At 36.8% G+C, this 25,899-nt stretch overlaps 1 long non-coding RNA gene and 1 other non-coding gene across 3 annotated transcripts in view; one reads left to right on the forward strand and one right to left on the reverse strand.

The window, feature by feature from the left end:
* Positions 1–25,899, forward strand: part of LOC144332644 (uncharacterized) — a 46,269-nt gene that overhangs the window by 9,052 nt on the left and 11,318 nt on the right. The window contains exons 2-3 of one of the 2 annotated variants that reach the window (XR_013400557.1): positions 4,684–4,753; positions 10,401–10,536. This is a non-coding gene — a long non-coding RNA (uncharacterized LOC144332644). Of the gene's footprint in view, positions 1–4,683; positions 4,754–10,400; positions 10,537–25,899 lie in introns of those variants that run through there. The other variant, XR_013400556.1, reaches the window with a different exon arrangement.
* LOC114675116 (small Cajal body-specific RNA 16) lies at positions 2,793–2,979 on the reverse strand. The gene has a single exon (XR_003726214.2).

Raw genomic sequence — 25,899 nt, forward strand, 5'->3', positions numbered from 1 at the left:
AATAGTTCCTTGTTATCCCTTCCCCACACCTCTTGGAATTCACTATTTCTACTTTCTGTTTCTATGAATTTAACTATTCTAGGTACCTCAGATAAGTGCAATCACATTTGTCCTTTGTGTCTGGCTTATTTCACTTAGCATAATATCCTCAAGATTCATCCATGTTGTAGTATTATCAGGATGTTAATTTTCTGAAAGCCCAAAATATTGCATTGTATATATGTATATACTACATTTTGCTGATCCATTTATCCATTCATTGTTATTTGGGTCATTTCCATTTTTGGTTATTGTGAATAATACTCTTATAAATATTGGTGTACAAATATCTGATCTAGTCTTTACTTTTAAGTCTTTTGTGTATAGACATACAAGTGGAATCACTGAATTGTATGATAATTCCATGTTAAATTTGCTGAGGAATCACCATTTTGCATTCCACAATGGCGGCATCATTTTACATTTCCACTGGCAGTGCACAAGGGTTCCTACTTCTCCACGTCCTTGCCAGCACTTGTTATTTTCTTTTTTTTTTTTTCAAATAGCCATCCTAATGGATGTGAAGTGCTATTTCATTGCTATATTTTAATTATTAATAAATTAAATTTCTGGCCTAAATTTCCAGATGTTCTTAAAAAAGATTTGGAAGTTACTATAGACAGTTTTATAGTAAATAAAGAATATTTTATAAGATTCTTAACGTGGTGCTAACTTATTTGAGGAAGTGAATAGTTAAAGAACTATTAGCTAAATAGCTAAAGAGCCATGCAGGATAGACAAATAAGGGAACTAGTCTTAAAGAGACACTTTAGTGAAATGCACACAGCACACAATCCTAATTGGATTAGTTATTTAGAAAAGGAAGACAATAGAATCTTTTCCATGTTTCTGCATGGGCACTTGATAGCCAGGTACCAAGCTATGGAAAGCAGAGGTTGGGGGATAGATCAGGGGAAAGGGAATTAAACTGCACATCCAGGTGGACATGCTCAGTTTGCAACTGAGTTTAGAAAATGGGAAAATGTGGAGGCTAAGGGAGAGATTTTGGAGTCATTAGCCTATGGTGATGCCATTGGCCTGGAATTGTCACCTCTGTGCAGGCTGAGAAGGGATTCCAAAGGGCAAAATAGGATGCACAATAGTTGAGGGTAGACAGAGGAAAAGGGAGAAGGAAAAATTATAGAATTAAGAGACGTGGTTCCCTGGAAGCCAAGGAAAGAATGATTTTAAAGGTCAACGTTGTCAAAACTGCAAACAGGTTGGATAAATAAATAATGAAAACTGCCTACTGGATGTGGCGCCTAAGCAGCCATGGGTAATATTCATAGCTCAGTTTCAGTTGAGGGGTGGCAGGAGACTGTAGGAGTGGAAAGAAAGTGGAGAAAGTGAACAGACCTCAGTCTTTCAAGAGGCTTAAGAATGAATAGAAGGAGAAATTCAGGATGGTGAGAAAAGCACTGTTTGTTTTGCAAACTGCAAAAGACTGGAGCTTGTTTATAGGCTAGAGAGAAGGAGCTGAAAGAGAGGAAGAAGCTAAAGACACAGGAAAGAAAAGAGACAGCTGATAGCTCTAGGTCTTGGAGAAGGTGGGAGGGAATGAAAGCCGGAGCACAGGTGGCTGGATTAGCCTTTGCTAGGAAGTAGGAGTGTGAAATTCTCCTTCTGGAACAGGGAAAGCAGGCAAGGTCACAGCATGCAGAGATGTTTATAGAAGTATACAGAAGTAGGGGAAGGGCAGGAAGTTAACAGCACCCATGCTTGATATAACCTTTGTGAAATAGGAAATAAAGTCATCTATTAGGAAAAGGTTATGTTTCAGAAAATCAATATGGTTGAATAGTACAGTAAACACTGAATGAGCTAAGAGTTAAAAGTAGAACACTAATATAATTGTCTAGGCATGAAGTTATATGGGACTTAAGTGGAGTGATTAGAAATGAAGGTGGAGAAAGAGAGGTTGACATCATGCTTTTTTTTCTCATATTTTTCTGAAAGTCAGAAGCAGTACTTCCAGTAAACAAACCCCAATAGACAATATCCATTCCATGGTAATTGCCACATGACATCAATATTTAAAGCTATCTAAAACTAGGCCAGCTGCAGTGGCTCACACCTGTAATCCCAGCACTTTAGGGGGTCCAAACAGGCGAATCACTTGAGACCAGGAGTTTGATACCAGCCTGGGCAACATGGTGAAACCTTGTCCCTACTAAAAACACAAAAAGTAGCCAGATATGGTGGTATACGCCTGTAACCTCAGCTACTTGGGAGGCTGAAGCATGAGAATCGCTTGAACCTAGGAGGCAGAGGCTACAATGAGAAGAGACAGAGCCACTGCACTCCAGCCTGGGCAACAGAGCAAGACTCTGTCTCAAAAAATAAACAAACAAAAAAAAGCAAAAAATAAATAAAAAACTATGAAGAACTAGAACAAAGCATATTTGGAGAAATAAGACTCTCTAAAGACCAAGTTGTGAAATTGCAAAGAGATTAATATATACTTTTCCTATGTATTTCAGTCTCTGGATTATCTAAGTGCCTACACAAACTCACACACACACACACACACCATTTTTATGTGTGTAGAAATACACAGGGGATAGAAAAATTAATTTGGGCAGAAGTAGGGTAAAGGCAAAAAGGAACCTGACCAAAAACCCCATATAAACCAGAAATGCAGATCACAATTATGAATAATTCACTTCTTTATTGTGGCAAAATAGACATGACATACAATTTACCATTTTAACCATTTTATTTATTTATAGTTTGTTTGTTTTTGTTTGTTTTTGTCCTGTTTGCAGTTTCATCCATGATCATCAAACTGCTGCTAGGATGTGCACACCTGTTACTGCAGATTCACAACCCAGGAAAGACTTTTCCTGGAAATTTACTTTAGGGCAGGGTTGGGCTGCCTGGTGCAAGGCTGCACCCACAACTGAGCAGTTTCAACAACACAGGAGCCTTTCCCAAGGCCATCATTTTTACCACTTCTAAGTGTACAATTCAGTAGGATTAAGTATATTCACATTTTTTGTGCATACATCACCGCTATCCATCACTAGACTGTTCTCATCTTCCCAAATTGAAACTGTACCCATTAAACAACAACTCCGCATTACCGACACTCCCACTCCCTGGTAATTGCCATTCTATTTTTTGTTTCTATAAATGTGGTTATTCTAAGTACTTTATGTAAGTGAAATCATACAATATTTGTCCTTCTGTGTTTGATTACAATATTTGTCCTTCTGTGTTTGATTTATTTCACTTAGCATAATGTCTTCACTGTACCAGGTAAGGCTCTTTTGATTAGGGAAAATTTTCACAGAAAAAAAAACACTGAACTCTTTTCTAAAAATTTCCATAAATATAGAACAATATTTGTTCATTCATTCATGCATTCAGCAAGTATTTATTGAGCCCATATTGTGCCAGGCTCTTCTTCTAATAAAGCATTGGCAGAAGACAATAAAGGAATCATCCTAATCTCCTTATTAGAGCACAGTTATTCTTCAGTCAGCATCACTCAAATTATCTGTCTCAGATTACTAATGCCACCAGGCGCTCACTTTCTGGATCTTCTTGTTTTGGCAGTGGCATATCATCAGCCGAAAAGAACAGTGGCAGAGTATCAAAAGAACCAAGCTGGTTTCTATCATGCTAACTCCTGTACATGGAATGTTTGCTGTTGTCCCTTCTTTCCAGAAATACTGACACTCAGCTAGCACTCAAACTCACAGAGAGACAACTGGCCTATATGTTTTACCCTTGTTAATATCTGACTTAACCACATGTGAATCCTGTACAGGTGCACTGGACATGAACCATGCTTCTTCCAGCCAAAATATCAAAAAATTCACAGAAAAATCTGAGTGTTCAGTTTGTCTTGAAAAGGTGGAAAATCTGGTATTCTTGGTCCCATGTCTCATGTGTCGAGAAATGACTAGGGCCAAGGAATAGCTGTCTCCTGTAAACAAGGTTTTCACCACAGTTCCCATTACTTCTTTTATATATATGTGTGTGTGTGTGTGTGTGTGTGTGTGTATGTATATACACATTTCATGTATATAGTTCATATATATGCTTATATATATAAGTACATATATACTTCATATATATATACACATATGTGTATATATGACTGTATATAATTTAAACAACCAGTTCTCTATATTTATAACTGGATGTTCATTTGTCCATTCACTCATGTTAAGCATCTACTATGGGAAGTCATTGTGTTAAGCATTATGGATTATTAAACATTGTGACTGTACAATTAGCTCCAGGCTTTTTGGGGAAGGAACAAAGCAGAAAACAGATGTAGCCGGCTTTGATCAGAAAAACTACCCTGGCTGTAAGGTCACTCTTCCTCAACATAGTGGTAAGCAGGTCAGTCTGCAATATTAGGCAATGTCTGGTTGAGCACTGATTTCTAAGGTGGGGTAGAAATACTAAGAGCAGAAAGATAGAATGTTATGATTCCTGCAAAATCCTCTCATTTGGAATAGGTTAAGGGCTATACAGGTTCAGTTTCTAGAGAGAGAGGGCTGGCAGGTAAAGATATGAAAGCTCTAAAAAAAAAAAAAAAGGAGTTGTTGTTGTTGTTATTGGTGGTGTTGAGGAGGGGATGGATTTCACTGGTGGGTCTGAAATCACTGCTGCAATTGCTTCCTTTGTCAGGATTAAGCCAAGGAATCGAGAAGGGCTGAGCCTGCAAACTGAAGGCCCCTCAGTTCTACTCCTGAGCAAGGTAAGAGATTGGTGTAACTGGTACAGTAGACTTGTGTGTGAACTACTGTGTTTTACAGGAGAGAGTAGCCCCTGACCTTGGGGAGTCAAGAGGTTTTTCAGAAGTGGGATTTTATCCAGATCTTCAAAGGAAGTCCAAGTTTCACATATGGAAGTGGGGACAGACGAACAGCCATCTAACAAATGTATATTAAACGTCAACTAAAAACAATATACTAGGCACATAAAGATGAATAAATTAGAGACCTTGCTTTCAAGTAGCATAAAGTCTAGTGGGGAGGAACATATTAAGTTCATTAGAATGAGCAGAAATTAGTGAAATTAATGTTGAATAAAGTGGCAACATGAAAACAAGAGCAATGAATTCCTCTAGTAGGAGTAAGAGGAGGTTTTACGGAGAAGTGGAGTTTAAGGTGGGTCTTGACAGATGCGGAGGGGTTCGCCAGGTAGATTGTAAGAACATTCCAAGCTGATGATACTATATGACAGGGCACTGACCCTTGAAAATGATTTCAGAGAACTGGCAACTATTCTTCACTGGTGAAGCCTAAGGTAAGAAATAGGAAGCGATGGAGATAACGCTGCAGAAGGATAGGGGCTGAAGAACCTTTGAAGGTTGAAAAGAATGCCAAGTAGTCTGCTGTGGCTGGAATATAAGATGCATGGGGAAAAAATGGTTGTTGCTGAGGTTGTGCAGATAGTATAGAACCGCCTAAAACTAATGTGTACTGTGGATCTGTTTTTAACTTTTTAACAGGTATGGTCCCCTCAAGAATAGATCCTTTCTATGGATCCACTCCCCAGAAACCTATGGAGCATCTCAAATATCTTAATGCCCATACATTGCTCTCCAGGGGTTCTCAGGTCTCAGTTAAGAACTGTTGCTTTACAGCAGTGCTGTTGGAGCTCTTATGTAATGACCTACATAAAAATAGTAATATTTGGATAATATGCTGGGTTACCGATAGAAGTTGCTTCAGGTCGGAGGCAATTAACTGGGGTTCTGGCTGCTTTCTCCCACCCAGGGTGCCTCAGAGGCTAAAGTGATTAAATATCATGCCACTTTTGTAACCTATTTTGTATTCACTCTTCTGAAGATTCTTAAGAGTAAGAGTGAAACTATCAGTGCCACTTTTGAAAGGACAATTCCATCATCAATGTAAAGAGTAGACAGGAGGCAATCCGATCAGTTAGAAGCTTTCCTAGAAGAGTGTAGGAAAGTGACTTCAAAGGCTTGTCATATGTCATTAGTGGTGAGGATAAAAAGGAGGGTATTCTAGAGCTTTTTAAGGCTAGAGTCAAAAGACTTGATGCCTGTGGTAGCTTCCAAATTTCTATATACTAGGAGTTTAAGGGTTTCAGTTGGGTTAGAAAAAGGACTTTGGTTTATAGCAGCACAATTCACATTTGCAAATACATGAAGTCTGTCTAAAAGCCCATCAAACAAGTGGATAAAGAAAATGTGATACACACACACACACACCATGGAATGCTACTCAGCCATAAAATGGAATGAAATAATGTCATTTGCAGCAACCTGGATGTAATTGGAGGTCATCATTCTAAGTGAAATAACTCAGGATTGGAAAACCAAACACCAACATCGTATGTTCTCAATTGTAACTGGGAGCTAAGCTATGAGGATGCAAAGACATAAGAATGATATAATGGACTTTGGGGACTGAGGGGGAAGGGTAGGAGGGGGATGGAAGATAAAAGACTACACATTGGGTACAATGTACACTGCTCAAGTGATGGGTGTACCAAAATCTCAGAAATTACCACTAAAGAACTTTTCCATGGAACCAAACACCACCTGTTCCCCAAAAACTATGGAAATAAAAAAAGTTTTTTTAAAGAAAAGAAAAAAGACTTTGGGAAATTTGGGGGACCATCAAATATGTTAATGTAGATTGTTCACTGCACAAGTGAAGTCTTTTTGGTGTATGCAAAATAACTGTCAAAGTAGTTTACCTGAAGAGGTGCTGTTTTAAAACTCAAATGTAAGCATGAATCAGTGAAGTCTTCTTTCAGCTTAGATGCTGCAGGAGGTTTTAACCCAATAAAAGGTGACTTGATAAGCAATATTATTGTTTAAAATGTTGCCACAAACTTAACGAAAAGTCTAATAAATTGATTTTCATCTCAGATATCTGATGTCTTATATATTTTTATAAGCAATGGTAATGAACATAGGGCTTTTTTTCTCCCCTCATCATCACATTTTAGTTTTATCTGATCAAAAAGGTGTGGTTCATGATCCACAATAACCACTAAGCTGCCTGAGAAGGAGCAGCACAGGGTATGAAATTCTTTTAAGTATGCAGTAATGAGTATAAATCAAATAGATTATATCCAATGCTCTTGTACCTGATCCTGTGAACATCACTGATCTAATTAAAAGTATGTCCACCAGGTTCTTCTTCTGCATTATTTTTGTCAACATGGAGGTGGCATAGATACAATTTTATTTTTTTCTAGATAAAACTGTTGAGGGGATTTCCTTCCTGCTTCCTTCCCTCTTTAAACTCTCTGAAACAGACTTTTAGAGGTTTCTTGTTTTCATAAATGATTACATTAATACTTTGAATTTTAAACTGATTTTTTTTTCTCTCCTGGAATCAAACCATGATTAGATTTTCTTGATCTGTGGCAGTTGAGAACTCAGGCAATCCTCAAAGAAGCAGACTGCAGCTTAGGAAGGAGCCGCTGACCACACTGGTCTATGACCCAGGTGCTTTGCTGTTATCTGTTACAGGCAGCTGCTCTGTTTTATACAAAGTTCATTTGAAGACTACGAGAAACATTGAAGTCAGATGCATGAGAAGGCAAAGCTGAGCATGTCAACAAAGAGAATGAGCTTGATCTATTGCATAGCTCACAGGGAGTTAAAAAACAAGGCAGGGAAACAGAGTGGTTTCAGAGAGATTCCCACCCCACTTTACAGCAGGAAGGAAGCCCAACCCTCAGAGACTCAGGGAGGAAAGCAACGCTAGATGGATTCTCCTGCACAAAGTGCCCCACACACAGAGTCATGTGAATTTGCATAGATGCACAATGCATGCAGCACTTCCTCCTCTTCTCAAACCTGTTGTGAAGATGTGCTTCTACTCCAGGCTTACTGTGGCTGTTCTTTATGTGATTCAAGAATCAGAGAAGGTTCCCCGAACAAAAAATAGTGTGCCATTGTGCTTCCCCAGCCAGGTGGATGAGCAAACAGTTGTAATCGCATTCTCCAGAAGCCCAGGTCTTGTCAAAAAGGGGTTCTGAAAAATCTATCATCTTTACTATTAACCTAATTGTTAACCCCACCCCAAGATTTTTTTCAAATTTTTCAATATTGTGCCATGGTTGAAAACGAATTTTTATTAAATGTATCAAAACTTTTAGTACTAAAATAATCTCATCTATGTCTCAGGATGGGATTCATTTCCATCAGAAACCCTTAAGATTGCTGAAAAATATAAATTTCCCATACAGATTCCTTTAGAGGTAGTGGGATATTAGACTTACATTCATAAACAATGAGGATGTAACTAAACTTGATACAAACTGGGCTGGGCACAGTGGCTCTCACCTGTAATCCCAGCACTTTGGGAGGCCGAGGCATGCGTATCACGAGGGCAGGAGTTTGAGACCAGCCTGGCCAACATAGTGAAACCCCGTCTCTACTAAAAATACAAAAATTAGCCAGGTGTGGTGGCACGTGCCTGTAGTCCCAGTTACTCTGGAGGCTGAAGCAGGAGAATCGCTAGAACCTGGGAGGCAGTGGTTGCGGTGAGCTGAGACCATGCCGTTGTACTCCAGCCTGGGTGAAAGAGAAAAAAAAAAAAAAAAAGATGATACAAGTTGTCAGTGTATCATAACCAAATCATAATTTCATTGCAATGGAAACTCAAGCTTGATTTCCAACCCCCGCATTTTCTGGCCCTATTTACAGCATGACCCCAAAGCCGATCAGACATTATAACCAGTAATGCAAATAATGATTTGATTGTTTTAAAGGAGAGATAAGATTTAATTTCCTTCAGTTGTGCATCTTCAGATTCTTCATATTAGAGCTTTATTTATTAAAATATTGAAAACAATATTAGAAATGTAATTTTTATTATAAAAATAAAGGCCTAGAAGTATAGAATGCGATGTATACAATTCCAGTGGTAACTTTTCCCTGAGTAAAAATGATCTATTGTATATTTCACTCAGAAAATGAGCATTCTACTTTTGTTTTAATATAACAAATATGATAATAAATTAAACTTGATTAAAATTATGATAGGTAACACCACAGTATATTACTGTGAAGACGGTTAAGAAAAAGATGACCCAGAGGGAATCTGAAATCTTTTTTTTTTTTTTTAAGACAGAGCCTCGCTCTGTCACCCAGGCTGGAGTGCAGTGGCGCCATCTCGGCTCACTGCAACCTCTGCCTCCCAGTTTCAAGCGATTATCCTGCCTCAGCTTCCAAGTAGCTAGGACTACAGACATGTGCCACTACACCCAGCTAAATTTTTGTATTTTTAGTAGAGACAGGGTTTCACCATGTTGGCTGAACATGATGGTCTCGATCTCTTGACCTCGTGATCCACCCGCCTTGGCCTCCCAAAGTGCTGGGATTACAGGTGTGAGCCACCGTGCCAGGCCAGGAATCTGAAATCTTAATGTAGATAGGGATAATTCTAATATTTATAATTTACCAATAAGCTCAAAACTTCCATTTCAACCAACTTTGTCAATCTTCTTTCTCAATGTGGCCAAATCCATATTAAATATAAATACAAGTATATGTTAAACTTCAATAGAAACTTTAAAAACTAGGCTAATATGCATATTTTACCAGTATATTTAGGAAATAAGTTGTTTTGGTTGAATGAGTTTTCTAGTTTAGCAAGGATAAGAAAACTCTTTTGTTGTTTTGACCCACATAGTGAAAAACCTAACTAAAATATATTCATTTACTATTTTCCCTTCATGGGAAGAATATGACAACCATAAATAAGAAAATGATCCTGAATCTTAGAATGCTGAGGCTTTTGCTTTTCTCATTCCTTAATTTATTCATTATTCACAAATTTACTGAGCATTTACTATGTGCTAGGCACTATTCTGATACAAGCTCTATTTGGTGATTATTATACGTGCCATAGAAGACAATATAAACCATGGAGCTCAATATATAAAAATTCAAAGTTATACCTTGGAAACATCTCTTAAAAATCCTATGTAGTCTGGGTATGGTGGCTCATGCCTGTCATCCCAGCATTTTTGGGAGGCTGAGGCAAGAAGATGGCTTGAGCCGAGGAATTTGAGGCCAGCTTGGGCAACATGGCAAGACCCCATCTCTACAAAATATTTAAAAATTATTCAGTTGTGGTAGTACATGCCTGTAGTCCCAGCTACTCAGGAGACAGAGGCAGGAGAATTGCTTTAGCCTGGGAGGTGAAGGCTCCAGTGAGCCGTGTTTGTACCCTGTGCTCCAGCCTGGGCAACAGAGAGAGACCTAGTCTCAAAAAAAAAAAAAAAAAAGAAAATTATATCAGCTTGTGTTTGGTGGTAATATGGCTATTTTGTCTTAAAGTTTGCAATGTCTTTCCTCTGAGTGCTCTTAAAACAAACTCTGCTTAATTGAAGATTCTGGTTAATTACAGTTTTACTGCAGTGCAAGATAATTTTGTAAAGCAATTGCTACAACATTGTTGGAATCAGAGATTATTTACTTGTGCATGACTGACAGAAATCCACTATGCAATCAGCAGTCTTTCTTCACCGTCTGCATGAAAAGGCCATCTTTGAATAGAAAAGACAGGCAGTGTGACATAGAAAGCGCACAGCTTCAGAAGTCAGACAAACCTGGCCATTTGACTGTGGGGTAAGTTCTTAAAGCTCTTTTAGCCTTAGTGCCCTTACCTGAAAAAAATGGAATAATGTCCAACCTTAAAGTTATTCTCATGATTTGAAAAGATAAAAGTTGATCATTCACTCAGCAAATATCCGCCAACTGCTTTATCCTGAGGGTAATAGGCAATCACTGTAGGTCTTAAACAGGAGTAGTAACATGATTGAACTTTGGAAATATCACCCTGGCTGCAGTATGGAGAATGAATGAGGGTGAGGTAAGATTGGAGGGAAACCAGTTAAGACCTGCTATTGCCCAGAGACAAGTGTAACTTTCACATAAAAGCAGAGGCAGTGAGGATGAAGAGAAGTAAATGGATTTGAGCATTATTAAGAAATTTTAAAAGTCACATCAACAGGAGAGGGTACAAGGTTGGATGTGGATGGTAAGATGGGAGGTATAATGAATATCTAGCTTTCTTGCTTGGTTATTTGAGTGGATGGTGGTGCCATAACTAGGAGAGGGAACATAGGAAAAGGTATTGTGGCAAAGATGACAAATTCTGTTCTAGACAGGTTGTTTTTGAGGTGCTTGTGGGCCCCCCGCCCAAGAAGTACTATGCAACACATGACTAGAGATACAGGTCTGGAGATATGTAGGCAAACACGACAGAGTAGAAGCTGAGCATCGGGGGCTATTGCTGTGCAGACTTCCTAGTTGGTTAAGGATACCTCTGCTCCTCCCACCGGTCTGGGAACATCCCAGCTCAGTGACCCTGAGCAAGTTCTTATAGTGTAATATAAGCAATTCATTATTTGAAATTGTTTTGCAACTACTAGCACTACCTGAAAAACCTGTCTACATTCTGGCTCAGCCCCTTAGTTTTCTCAACGCTACTGAAAAAAGAGTCTCTCTATTGTCACGTTTCTAGTGGTCTGTTTACTAGTTCTCCATTACAGTTTCTTAGAAGTTCGAATTTTTGAATCTGTTTTCAGGATATGATTAAAGTATATGCTCTTCCTCATGTCGGTTTTTCCATACGGCTGTTGAGAGTAACATGTCGGGGTCACATAAATATACTTCATAACTGGGTGGGGGGGACATTCGAGTCAGAGAAGACACACTTAGCCCTGAGACAGAACACGTTTAATGCATTCAGGACCCATGTGGAGTGATGCTCCAGTGAGGAGATGCTGAGATGACACTGGGGAGGCAAGAGGGAAATGTGCAAAGACTCGGAGGTAAGAACATCACTTATTCAAGGAAGTGCAGTTTTAGTAATTAAGAGGGTAAAGGAGTGAGTCTGGTGAGGTATTTGTTGAGGGAGGTTAAGATCTTGGAGGGCCTTATAAGCCACATAAGGAAGGAAGAATGGACTTCATGACAGCAGCTGCAAATTATTGAAAAGTTTTACATGAGGGAGATTTCCAGTTTAGAAAAATCACTTTGCCACAGGGAGAATGGGCCGGATGAGGTGAGAGTGGCTGCGATCAGGAGGCTATTACAAAATTTCAGGTGAGATGCAATGGTGGCCTAATTTATGTTAGAGAGGCAGGGAGAGAGAAAAGTGGATACTCTCAAGAGATACTGAATAGGCATCATTTGCAGACCAGTGAATATCTGGATTCGGGAATTGAAGAAGAGAAAGGTAAAGCATCACTGTTGTCCATGTTTCGGGTGTGGGTGACAAATGGTGTCAGGGTTCTGCTCTGTCCCTTCCTTGATAGCAATGGTCCCTGAGTTGTCTCATTTTTAGGGAAATAACACCAAGAGATGCAAACCTTCTTCCATATAAGCTCCCTATTGCTTCTGCCAAAGTATAATGCATAGATGCATAATTTTGTTAAACTTATCAGAAAATATATTCCCTTTATCACCAACTATAAAATTCTATAAATTGAGTTACCATGTAGAGAAAAATACCTCTGATCACCAATTCTGAGATTTGATTTCTTGAAACCCTAAGCATTTTGAATTTCTCACACACTGACCACTAGTATGAGCCACTCTTTCTGTTTAACAGGTATTTTAAAAACGACTGTGGCTTACCACAGCCCTCAAAGGTTTTTTTTTTTTTTTTTTTTTTTTTTTTTTCTATTATTATACCAAAGGCTTTCCTCTGGTATGTTCAGAGTTACCTTTTAAAATGTAATATATTTTTTAATCCAGTTACCCTGAAGTGCTTGCTTTCAGTTTGTTAGTAATTCTGCTTCAGACAGGATGTACTTCATCTGAAAAGAAAAAGATAGTAAAGGAACTTTCAAGAGTTTCTCTGAAACCATTTTAAGAAGTAATAAAGCCTCATTACTTTCTTCCTAAAAATGTAGAATTGTTTTTAGTAAATGCTATATAGAAAATGTGCATAATTTTAAGAAAACAATATTTTAGGATGTATTTGGTAATAACTGATTGTATTTGAAATTTTTTGTAGAGGAAGGAAAATACTATAAGGGAATTTTATGTGAGTCTTTAGTTTGCCAATTTGGTTGTGGGTGAGAGACAATGAAAATTCATTAGTTAAATGTGCTGTTTATTTATTGTAGAAGGAATGATGTTAGTGATGTTGAAACCAGAAAAAGCAAGTTTTTCTACAGCTTTACCTATATAGTCACGCTTTCCAGTTTGTACTCAATTGTTTTTATAATGAAAATAGTATATGTTCCATGCTCTCATTTAACTGATAGAAGTGGTTGATAGATAATATATTAGCTGGGCCATTATTAATGTTTTAATTACCTTAAGCACTTTTTTTGTGACTACTTTAAATGTTGCTTTGTTTTTTCATTTTGGGAATATAAAGCAAAAACTTTAACACATTTTACTTACACTGATAGCAAATATTTTGCTTTCAGAATCTTACTACATTTTATGTTTACTGAGTTACAATGGAGTAGAAAATGTTACATTTGTTAAATATAACCCATAATTATCCCAAATTTTAAATATTAATAAACTGAAGCTCTTTGTTTTTGTGGAAATGAAACCCTTCTAAGTGTACAGTGGCTAGAACTAGGTTTACATCTATTATGTTATTTATATTTTCCATATCACTTGGCATTGTCTCCAGACGGTCTTACATGAGATAATTCCATGTGCCCTCGGAATATTTTTTATAAAGAAATAACTGATAGTCAAGATGATTTTCCTCATTTTAGCCCTAGCCACTAGAGGATATGTTAAAGTGATTTACATTAATAACTCTCCTTTTTTTAAATAGAAGACTTTATAACCTTTGATTTCTGTAATACACAAGGAGAGCCTTGCTATCTGTCTACTTGTTAGGAAGACAAGAGATGGGATTCTTTGCGCTGAAAAGAAGACTTAACTAGGTGACCTTTCCTAGGATTCATCAATAACAAGGAGATCATAAGGTCTTCATGTATTATTTTATTTATTCTTTTAACATTCCTCAGCAGTAAAGGAGCAAGTACTTAATATACACTTAATCTCATCTTATAGCTAAAGAAAAGAGCTATGACTTCTTCCAGATCACCTAACTATTCCCTGTAGATCTGGATCCTAAATCTTGGTTTTCTGACTTTCTCTTCTTACAGAATAACCATAGTAGCTTATAATCAGCTTCATAAACACTTTTTTTCTCAGTAATGATACTAATTATTTAATATTCTGACAGAGGTATGAAGATGAGCTAATCCGACTTTAGATGACTCATCAAAGCAAGCCAATGGAAAAATATAAAAAATAAATTTTAATCTTCAACTTAAAATCTGCTTGGTTAACCATGCAAGTAAAGGATTTAACACATTTATTTGGGATCACTGGTTTAAATCTTCATGACAGTTAACACCATATATTCTTTTGGTAAGACAACATTACATTTCGAAGTTCCTTACTGTGATGTAAAATTGAAATATGTAAAAATAGGTTTGTAAGATCAAAAGAGTGATAGGGACATCAAAATACATTGCAAGATAATGGTTCAATGTCATTTTGGCATATTTTTATAAAATAAACTATTTGAAAAACTGTAAGTTCTCTGTTATCTAACGTTTTATCTTTCAAAACTTGCCATCATAATAACAAAGAGCCGTGCTATTCTCTTATAAATAGAACTTTATTTGTTAGGAGTTAGTTGTTTTTCTCTCCCAAGAGATATATCTAGAACAGGGTTTAGTACACAGCCAGTGCCCAGTAAATATTTGCTGGAGGAATAATAAAAGAATACATGAATCTCAAATTCTGGGGAGAAGTCTGGAATGCAAAATAGGTTTGAGGATCACAGCTAAAAAGAAGGATTCATGACAAATGGAAGAAGAGTGTGTAGAATGAGAAGTACTCAAGAATGCATATAGATACAAGATACGAACTTGGAAGGAGGATATATTATGTCATCTATAAGTAGAGTTCAATAAGGCAATTAGTACAAAAGAAATATATAAAAATCAATGACTCTCAGACACAAAATTAGTTTGAAAATGTGAAATAAAATGTGTCATTGATAATAGCATACATATATAAATAAGTAGAAATAAATTTCACAAAAATATTCAGGACTTACTGGAAAAAACTACAAATCTCCACTAAAAGACATAAAAGATTTGAATAATGGAGAGCTAACCTCAAATTAGATGATAAACTTTGAAATCAAGATTTCAAAGAACTATTATACATTTTATTAGAATAGCCAGAATCCAAAACACTGACACCACCAATGCTGCCAAGAATGTGGAGTAACAGGAACTCTCATTCATTGCTGGTGGGAATGCAAAATGGCACAGCCACTTTGGAAGACAGTTTGGCAGTTTCTTACAAAATTAAACATACTCTTAACCATACAATCCAGCAATCGTGGTCCTCAAATGAATAAATCAAAAACTTTTATCCACACAAAAACCCACACACAGGTATTTATAACAGCTTTATTAATAATTGTCAAAGCTTGCAAGCAACCAGGATGTCCTTCATTAGGTTGATAGATAAATAAATTGTGGTACATCCAGACCATGGAATATTTCAGTATTAAAAAGAAATGAGTGATCAAGCCAGGAAAAGACATGGGAGAAACTTAAATGCACATTACCAAGAGAAAGAAGTCAGTCTGGAAAGAATCCACAGTGTCTGATTCCAACTACGTGATATTCTGGAAAAGGAAAAACTGTGGAGACAGTAAACAGATCAGTAGTTGCCAGGGATTAGAGGTCAGGGAGAAATGAATAGGCAGAGCACAGATAATTTTTAGGGTTGTTAAACTGCTTCATGTGATAATACAATGCGAGATACATGTCGTTCTACGTTTGTCCAAATCCACAGAATATACAGCACCAAGAGTGAGCCCAAACATAACATAAACAATAAATACCTGGCGATAATGATGTGTCAATGTAGGTTCATTAATTGTAAGAAATGTACCACTATTGTGCTGGCTGTTGATCATGGAGGAAGTTGTACATGTGTAGGGCAGGGGATATATTGGAAATCTCTATACCTTTTGCTCAGTTTTGCTGTGAACCTGAAACTACTCTAAAAAATAAAGTCTGTATAAAAAAAATAAACAGCCTTAACAAGGAACTTGAATAAGAGATTATAATATTTATCTTGTATAATAAACATAGAAGAATTTCCAGGAAAATTCTGAAAAGGAAGAGTTCTGGGAGTGAAGAATTGAGCAGGAAAACTGGTCCTACAAAATATCATGACATATGATATAAATCTATATATATAATATATGATATAAACCTACATTGCATAAAATGCTATGGTGTTGGAATTGGGAAAGGCAAATGGAACTCTGGGCTAGAAAAGAATGTCTAGAGAAAGATTCAAGTGTATGTAAGAACATATAATATGATTAAAGGAGACATTTCCAATAAGTAGATCAAAACAGGTTAATCATTTAGACACTGGGGTGACGGGATAGTCAGCTGGCAAAAAAAAATTTTAAAAACCTGAAAGCTCATTCCTATCTGATTCCTTAAACCAATTGTAAATGGACCAAAGATTTTTTATACAGTGTGATTAAATAGATATAACATAATACTTAGCATTTTAAGGTATATGGTTTACTGTGTTGTATAATCATCACAACCAGAAACTATTTATTATCCCAAAGAGAAACTCCGTACTGAATAAGCAGTCCTTCCCCTCCCAACAGCCTCTGGCAACCACTTATCTTCTTTCTGTCTGTATGGATTTACCTGTTCTGTATATGTCATGTAAATGGAATCACATAATATGTGCCCTATATATATTTGTATACACATCATACAAATATATAAATGTATGTGTGTACACACATGGGAAGAGGGAAAGATAGCTAATGTTTTACTGAATAGTCACTGTATTCTTTGTATTGTTATAAGAGACTCATTACTTGTGTGTTTTGTCTGCCTTCTTTCACTTAGCATAACGTTTTCAATGTTCACCCATGTTACACTATGTATCAGTACCTCATTCCTTTTTGTGGCTGAATAATATTCTTTTATATGAAGATACCACATTTTGTTTATTGATCATCAGTTAATGAATGAAAGATCTTTCAAAATGGACTATTAGAAGAACTAGAAAAAATACTTGAATATTTTTATAATCTAGGGGTAGATAAGATCTTTGAGGCATGAAATTTACATCTGTGAAATAAAACATGTAAATGAGGCACATTCTATGAAATGGCGTAGGGAAGTTATATTCTTTTCAAAAATATTAATGTTATGAAAGACAAAAGCTGTAGAAAGGCTCTAGATTACAAGAGACTAAAGAAACATGACAATTAAATTCAATTTTATGACTTTAGGCTGGAATCTGTGCTGGGGAGGAAAAAGTGCTATAAAGGACATCACTGGACCAATTGACAAAATTAGAATACAGACGGGGTGCAGTGACTCATGCCTGTAATCCTAGCCCTTTGGGAGGCCAAGGCAGGAGGATCTGTTGAGTCCAGGAGTTCAAGACTAACTGGGCAACATAGTGCGACCTAGTCTTTACAAAATAAAAAAAAAAAAAGGAATACAAATGGTAGATTAAAGTATTACATGAAGATCAAATTTACTGAAGCATATAACTGCTGTGTTCATGTACGAGAACATCCCTATTCCTAAGAAAATATGCATTCAAGAATATAAGGGCTAGAGGCCACTTACCATCAAATAAAATTTATATGTATATAACATACAGAAAGAGAAAAGGAGTGCTGCCAAGGGTTGTGCTAGATGCTTTATATATCTTATCTGATTTAATCCTCACAACAATCCTTAATGTATAAATTAAGAAGCTGAAATAAAGTGAATATAAGTACCTTGCCCAAAGCCACAGTTGATTATCTGACTCTAAAGTCCATGCTCCTTTTCCTACAACAGCCAAATTGCATCTCAATAAAATGTAGAAATAAAATATTTTAATAAAATGTATATCATATCAGAATATTTAATTCTAACACTAAGAAATATAGTGTATTCAGATAAATACTATTATTAATACTATTTAATTTTAACTGATATAAACCTGGAAAACTATTCTCTATTATGCAGTTCTTCCATGGCTGCCAATGTTTCTGCTTGCATTTCACCACCACTCTTTCCAGTAATCTGCCCTCCAGCCCAATGTATCAAATAAAGATCTAAAAGCAACATAAAATCACTTTTGCATCAGAAAAGGGCTCTCAACTGGGGAGAGAAAAAGAATTATCCTACCTTGCATGCATATGCAAAGATTATATATTTGGACTCCTCATTCTTCCATAAGAGCGAATTCAAGTTTCATTACTTTATTGTCAAGCTTCTGAACATTTACATAAATGATAGGTTTGTTATCACTTATTACTGGATTCAGCAGATTATATGCAAAATGTGCAAAGACGTGATTAAAAAATCTTTGATCTTTTAATCAGAAGGGTAAGCAGTATTAATTCATTTGGCGAGTATTATATATATACCGATTGTAACACTACTTTGCATTTGAGATTACCACAGTAAAATAATTACTCTTCATTAATGAAGGCTCGTTGCTATGTAATTCCACTGTGACTCTAGGCAATAAAATCCTTTCTAGAGAATTAAGTTATATTTGGTGTGAAGTTATTTCATAAAATAATCATATTCTTTATAAATAAAATAAATTTTACCATCATGGTGTTTGATTCTATAAAGCTCATAGATGGAAATGTCATTGAGAACTACATAATACAAAAATAGAATAACCTTTACATAGAATAACACATAAGCTTCAAATTCAAAGCCCACTATACTTCTGTTAGTACTCATTTTGTGATGTCAAAAAAAAAAAAAAAAAAAAACCTTCTCAAATCCTTTTCTTGTCCCAATTTATAATGAAGATAGATACATACATAAATAATTTTAACACAAAGCAGGATGCACATTAATGTTGTAACAAAAGAAGTGACATGCTTATTATTCCTAGAAGGGTCCTGGAGGACTTCATGAAAAAGGTATCATCTTAATTAATCTTTGACAAATGGGCAAGAAATCAGGAAGTAGAGGAGGAAGGGAGAGCTGTGGAATAAGATATAAAAGGCATAGAGTCCTGACTGCCAATCTAAATGGTGAGTTTTTACTTTGCAATAAATAGGAAGCTATAGGATTTTGGGCAAAAAATAATAATAATTTGATCACATGAAGATTGCTCTGAGGGAAGTTAGGCATAGAGGCACATGCCTGTAATCCAGCTATTCAAAAGGCTGAGGCAGGAGGATCATGCTAGGCCAGTTTAAGACCAGCTTGGGAAACATGCTAAGACCCTTGTCTAAGGGTGCTGCGAAGGAGACCTAAGATTAGGGGAAAACTATGGGATGGAAAATCAGTGAAGTTCCTTGAATGATTGTTTGTCTATCTGTCCCCTCAGTGAATCATCATGGGCTTTTCCAGGCCAAGTGACATGTTTCCCACAACTTTATATCCCCCAAACCACACATATTTGACAAATACCACTGGATGCATGAATAAAAGAGAATAAGCTCCTGTATTATGCTAATAGTGGTGGAGATTAAATAAATAAAAGAGAAATACTACTATTGAGGAGGTAGCATTGTAAAGAGTTGTTAACTGGCTGGATATAGCTGCTGAGGAAGGCAAAGGAATAAAAATGCTATGCAATTTATCACAATAAAAATTTATGGAGCACTTACTTTGTGCCAGAAGTTTGGTAGGTGCTAAATATCCAAAGATGAATTAATATCTGGCCCTCACTATCAAACAGCTGGAGGTGACACTTAAGTAAAGATATGTAATAACATATATATAAAAATAATATGCAATAATACTGCATGCATAGGCAATACAATGTTCACAAAAAGTAAAGAAATAAGTAATGTATTTTGTCTGGGAAGAGTGAGGGAAGACTTCGTTGAGGAAGGGATGGTTCTGCAGGACTTTGAAAAATAAATAGGAATTGTCCGGATAAGGAGGTATAGGGTGCCATCTCACACAAAGAAATTAATATTTGTAAGCATGTATAGATCCCCCCCAAAATTTTTTCCTGTGTGTGTGTGTATGTGCATTTTGATATTGCAAAAGCATAAAATGCAAAAGGTAACTGGAACCTAACGGGAAATGAAATTGGAGAGCTGAGTAGGGAATAAAAAGTCCTTGTGTTGCAAGCTAAAGAGCATGAATTTTATTCCCTGGGTGAATGGGAGTCAGTGAAGGTTTTTAAACTGCCTGGCATCTGGCAATTTTGCCCTTTAGGGCAGATGAGAAACACATTGATGAAAGCTTGGTGAATGGATGGGGGGTGGGATTGAGAGGAAAATGGTAAAGAGACTGCTGCAACAAGTCAGATGAATAATAATGAAATCCCTATTTAAGACAGTAATAATAGAGTGGATAGAACAAAATCAGGAGATAGCTGGCAAAACCGGACACACTCAGGGACATGGAATGTGAAACAGCTGATTCCCAGATTTTTGGCTTGAACTACTAGGCTAAGAATGGTGCCACCAAATGAAGACCCAAGTTGGAAAATGCAGAGCCCGAAGCATCTGTGGCACACCCAAGGGAACATTTCTAATAGAGAAATCCATGCTCATGACTTAGGGAAAATTGTAGCACTCATTTTCAAGTTACATACATCAAAGGATAGTGATACTATTAACTAAATATGTAATAGAGTTTAGAGATAAACAGTTTAGAATGAAAATTTTAACTTGGGGTTTTGTTTGTTGAGTTTGATTAGCTAGTGGAATAACCATGTGGAGATGAGCATAAATAATTTAGAAGTATAGTACTATGCAGTCTTTTAAAGAATTAGGTGTCTTCATATGCATTGATTAGGAAAGATATTCATGATTTTCTCTAAAGGAAAAAATAAGTTGTACAACAGTATTTAGTATGACCCAACTTTTGTAACAAAATATACATGTAGATACATATATGTATGAATATATGATATACATATATGTAAATACAAATATATAAATATATGTGTGTATACATATGGGAAGAAGGAAAGATAGCTAATTTTTTTACTGGATAGTTCGCTGTACTCTTTGCATTATTACAGCAGACATTCATTACTTCTGTGTGTTTTTTTTTCTTTGATAAAAATGGAATTTGTTTTTATTTATCTATTTTTTATTATACTTTAAGTTCTAGGGTACATGTGCACAAAGTATACATATGTATACATGTGCCACATTGGTGTGCTGCACTCATTAACTCGTCATTTACACTAGGTATTTCTCTTAATGCTATCCCTCTCCTCTCCCCCCACCCCACAACAGGCCCCGGGGTGTGATGTTCCCCCACCCTGTGTCCAAGTGTTCTCATTGTTCAATTCCCACCTATGAGTGAGAACATGCAGTGTTTGGTTTTCTGTTCTTGTGATTGTTTGCTGAGAATGATGGTTTCCAGCTTCATCCATGTCCCTACAGAGGACATGAACTCATCCTTTTTTATGGTTGCATAGTATTCCATGGTGTCTATGTGTCACATTTTCTTAATCCAGTCTATCACTGATGGACATTTGGGTTGGTTCCAAGTCTTTGCTATTGTGAGTAGTGCCGCAATAAACATACACGTGCATGTGTCTTTATAGTAGCATGATTTATAGTTCTTTGGGTATATACCCAGTAATGGGATGGCTGGGTCAAATGGTATTTTTAGTTCTAGATCCTTGTCTTCCACAATGGTTGAACTAGTTTACAGTCCCACCAACAGTGGAAAAGTGTTCCTATTTCTCCACATCCTCTCCAGCACCTGTTGTTTCCTAACTTTTTAATGATTGCCATTCTAACTGGTGTGAGATGGTATCTCATCGTGGTTGTGATTTGCATTTCTCTGATAACCAGTGATGATGAGCATTTTTTCATGTGTCTGTTGGCTGCATAAATGTCTTCTTTTGAGAAGTGTCTGTTCATATCCTTTGCCCACTTGTTGATGGGGTTGTTTGATTTTTTTTTCTTGTAAAATTGTTTAAGTTCTTTGTAGATTCTAGGTATTAGCCCTTTGTCACATGAGTAGATTGCAAAAATTTTCTCCCATTCTGTAAGTAGTTTCTGTTGCTGTGCAGAAGCTCTTTAGTTTAATTAGATCTCCTTTGTCAATTTTGGCTTTTGTTGCCATTGCTTTTGGTGTTTTAGTCATGAAGTCCTTGCCCATGCCTATGTCCTGAAAGGTATTGCCTAGGTTTTCTTCTAGGATTTTTATGGTTTTAGGTCTAACATTTAAGTCTTCAATCCATCTTGAATTAATTTTTGTATAAGGTGTAAGGAAGGGATGCAGTTTCAGCATTCTACATATAGCTAGCCAGTTTTCCCAGTGCCATTTATTATACAGGAAATCCTTTCCCCATTGCTTGTTTTTGTCAGGTTTGTCAAAGATCAGATGCTTGTAGATGTGTGGTGTTATTTCTGAGGTCTCTGCTCTATTCCATTGGTCTATATCTCTATTTTGGTACCAGTAGCATGCTGTTTTGGTTACTGTAGCCTTGTAGAATAGTTTGAAGTCAGGTAGGGTGATGACTCCAGCTTTGTTCTTTTTGCTCAGCATTGTCTTGGCAGTGTCGGCTCTTTTTTGGTTCCATATGAACTTTCAAGTAGTTTTTTCCAATTCTGTGAAGAAAGTCATTGGTAAATACATATATGTATGAATATATGATATACATGTATGTAAATACAAATATATAAATGTACGTGTGTATACATATGGGAAGAAGGAAAGATTGCTAATTTGTTACTGGATAGCTCCCTGCACTCTTTGTATTGTTACAACAGACCTTCATTACTTTTGTGTTTTTAAGTTCATTTTAGCACTTAAAAAAAAGCTGTGGAAGAAAATAAGTGAGAGGGGACAGAAAAAGGTCAAAGACATTCAGCACAAGTCTAAGAGTTAGAGTGGAAAAGAGGACTGAAATATATTTGCGAGTTAACAACACTCAAGAGAAGAGTGCATAGATAGTTGGTGTTGAAGACTTAAACAAAGATTGATAAAATGATGACCTGAAAGTGGCCAGTGAGGTTGGGAGATGGGCAAGCTTTGATTAAGCAGTTTGTTGAGAGCAGGGCCAGATTGCATTTGCTGAAGCATGAGATTAAAATGAGGACACAGAAGCAGCAGTGCAGTTAGTTACCAAGGAAAGTGTTTGAGGCAAAGGGAAACAGAGCACACTTGTAATCTAAGTCTGGAGACCTAGTGTTCTGATAAAGGTTAAAAATACAGAAGGAAAAGGGTGTAACTGTGCTGCTTCATCAGATGTATTCAAATTTATTTTAAAAAGGAATCAATACTATATGCACATTTATATTTGATTTAAAAAACAAATGTGCTTTTGCTAACAATTACATTTGATTAAAAAGTATTACATTTGGGGGCTCTTACAACTAAGTTTTAATTCCCAACTTTGCCATTTTCAGACAAAAACAGGAACCGGAAAGAAGTGGCTGGGCAGGCTGTCTGTGGTGTGACGCACGCTGCTGGCCCAGACAGCTGTAGTAGATGTTGTCTTGGTTCTCATGAAATGCAGTCTTCTAACGTTGGATCAAACAACCTTGATTGTTCAAAGTGACCGAAAGTGTTAGAATAAACCACAACAACTATATCCGTTGGCAGTGATGTAACTCCACCCAAAGGTGGGTTCTAACATACTACAAGTGAACCCTATAGTTACATGTATTGTACACCTCTTTGGTACAGAAGTTAGACTATTTTTATGCAAGTTGTTTGCACACACACGCACGAGAAAAATGTGTCATTTTAACACATATCTGATTATGCTTTTAGGGATAATGCAAGACAATGTTTAGTCGTTAAACAGTTTCCTTCCTCATTATCCATCAGAAACATATCAACAGTGGCATGTGGTTAGAAAATGTTTGTTAATATTACATTTTAATTGTTGACATTAGCCTTAAAAGGGGCAAAACTATGGGAAATCCTTCCTAGGAGAGATGGCAGAGCAGAAAAGCAGAAAATACATCATAAATCTACACGTGACTTTAGATTATCTGTGAAACTACATTTAGATTATTTGTCATTATACATAATGCTAGCAGAAGGTTGACTATATTTAATACAAAGTTACCCTATCAAAATACCTTCCCAAAATAAATCAACCTTACTTTGCCACGTTGAAATACAACACTATAGAAATTATAAGCTGTTGCCATAGCCCTTTTGGTATTCATGGAACTATAAGAAAATGTATCCCAAAAATAAACTGTCTAAATTTCATAATGAGCATCTTCTATGGTAGTCTTACATTTGGTTGGAGTTTAGAGTATGTAACAGTATAAAGCATTAAGGTTGGAAAAGATAAGATAGGGCAGGTTATGGGGAGCCTCGGATGAACTATTTAATGTTCTTGGTTCGTCAGACACTTGGTGTTACCTTTATGGCTGCATTTCCCTTTGCTTTGTTACTATTGGGCTTGTGTTCAACTGATATTTTATTTTATTATCCTATAATTATCACTCATGGAACTATCCCTCTGTCCCAGATGATAAGCAATCGGAAGAGCAGGGGAAACTTCTTTATTCTAAAATATTTTATTCTAGAGCCTCGCATAGTGATTGGTGATCAGAAAGAGCTCAATAAAGGCCAAAAGAAATAAATGAAAGGAAGAAGGCATGCATGTGTGGACTCATGTGGTATGTGTATACTAGGCTCTGAAAAGCGGCATGAAAACAAAGAGATGTTTTCAGATAAAATTGTCAGGGTTGTACTCTGGACTGTCTCCCCTATGACTCTTTTACTTCTCTCGTGAAGTTAGGCTGATATTTATCATGGCACTGCCTTATATATCTCTCCCTACCTTTAGGCCTGACCCCCAAAGCAATGTGGGCCGTAAGAACCAACACTGAAGCATAGTCTGGGAGTCAAAGGCTGGCTCAGGGTGTAGTCACTTGAGATAAAATGGCAAGAAGAAGATAAAATAAACTGTGTAAAGAGGAACACTGAGGCTCACAGGTGAATGGACCAAATCCATGGTGAGCTGTTTGCGGCAAGTTCTAGGCTAGAAATGGTAGCGGAAGGCAGAGTTTGTATTCTAGGTAAATGTAATGAGGTAATAATAATTGAGGAAAGCAAGGGAGAAGAGGTTTTAGAATCTGGGATTGATAAGGGCTGCTTTCCTGAAGTTCCTCCATTTTGAGTGCAGCTTGGGTAAAAGGCAGGACACAGGGTACAGAGGCACTCCCTCAGCTTGGCTTCTGGAGTTTTCTACAGTCTCATCTTTGTCTACATGCTCTATTCAATGATGCGTGCTTCATTCATTTATTAAACAAATATGTTTCATTGCCTGTGGTGAACCAGGCACTAAATGAATGTGTTAAGGGGAGAAAACACAACTGTAAATAAGCAACAGTCCCAGCACTCAAGAAGTTTCCAGTCCAAAAGGAAAAACAGACGTATAAACAAATAATGAGCAAGGAAGCGATCTAGGGAAGTGTGTACAGGTGCTATGGGAGCTCAGAGGAAACGCCTGAGACTACCTGGGAAGGTGGAGGTTGATATGGGAAGGTCTTCAGGGAAAATTCAATAAAACTGAAACTGGAAGTTTGGAGTAGAAGTTTACCAAGCAAACAAGAAGGACAGGAGTGATTGAAGCAGGTAGAAAGATTAACTAACTAAACAGCAGCATATTAAAATCTAAGTCACATGAAAATGCAGGATATATTCAGAATTTAGGTAGTCCAGGTAAAATGGGAATAAGTTGTGGGATATATGGCTGACACTGTAACTAATAGCCTAAACTTGATATCCTATGGTGAGGCAGGATAAGCGAGGGTAGAAGGCCATACAGACTTGTCCCCCTGTGTGAAGCCTAGCAGGCACCTTTCGCAAGGGGTCCTTTTCACCTGCCCTTTTGTGCATCAGCACCTAATTCTTTTGCAAGATAGGTGATCC

Source organism: Macaca mulatta, chromosome 1 (assembly GCF_049350105.2).
Source record: "Macaca mulatta isolate MMU2019108-1 chromosome 1, T2T-MMU8v2.0, whole genome shotgun sequence".
NCBI classification, from domain to species: Eukaryota; Metazoa; Chordata; class Mammalia; order Primates; family Cercopithecidae; genus Macaca; species Macaca mulatta.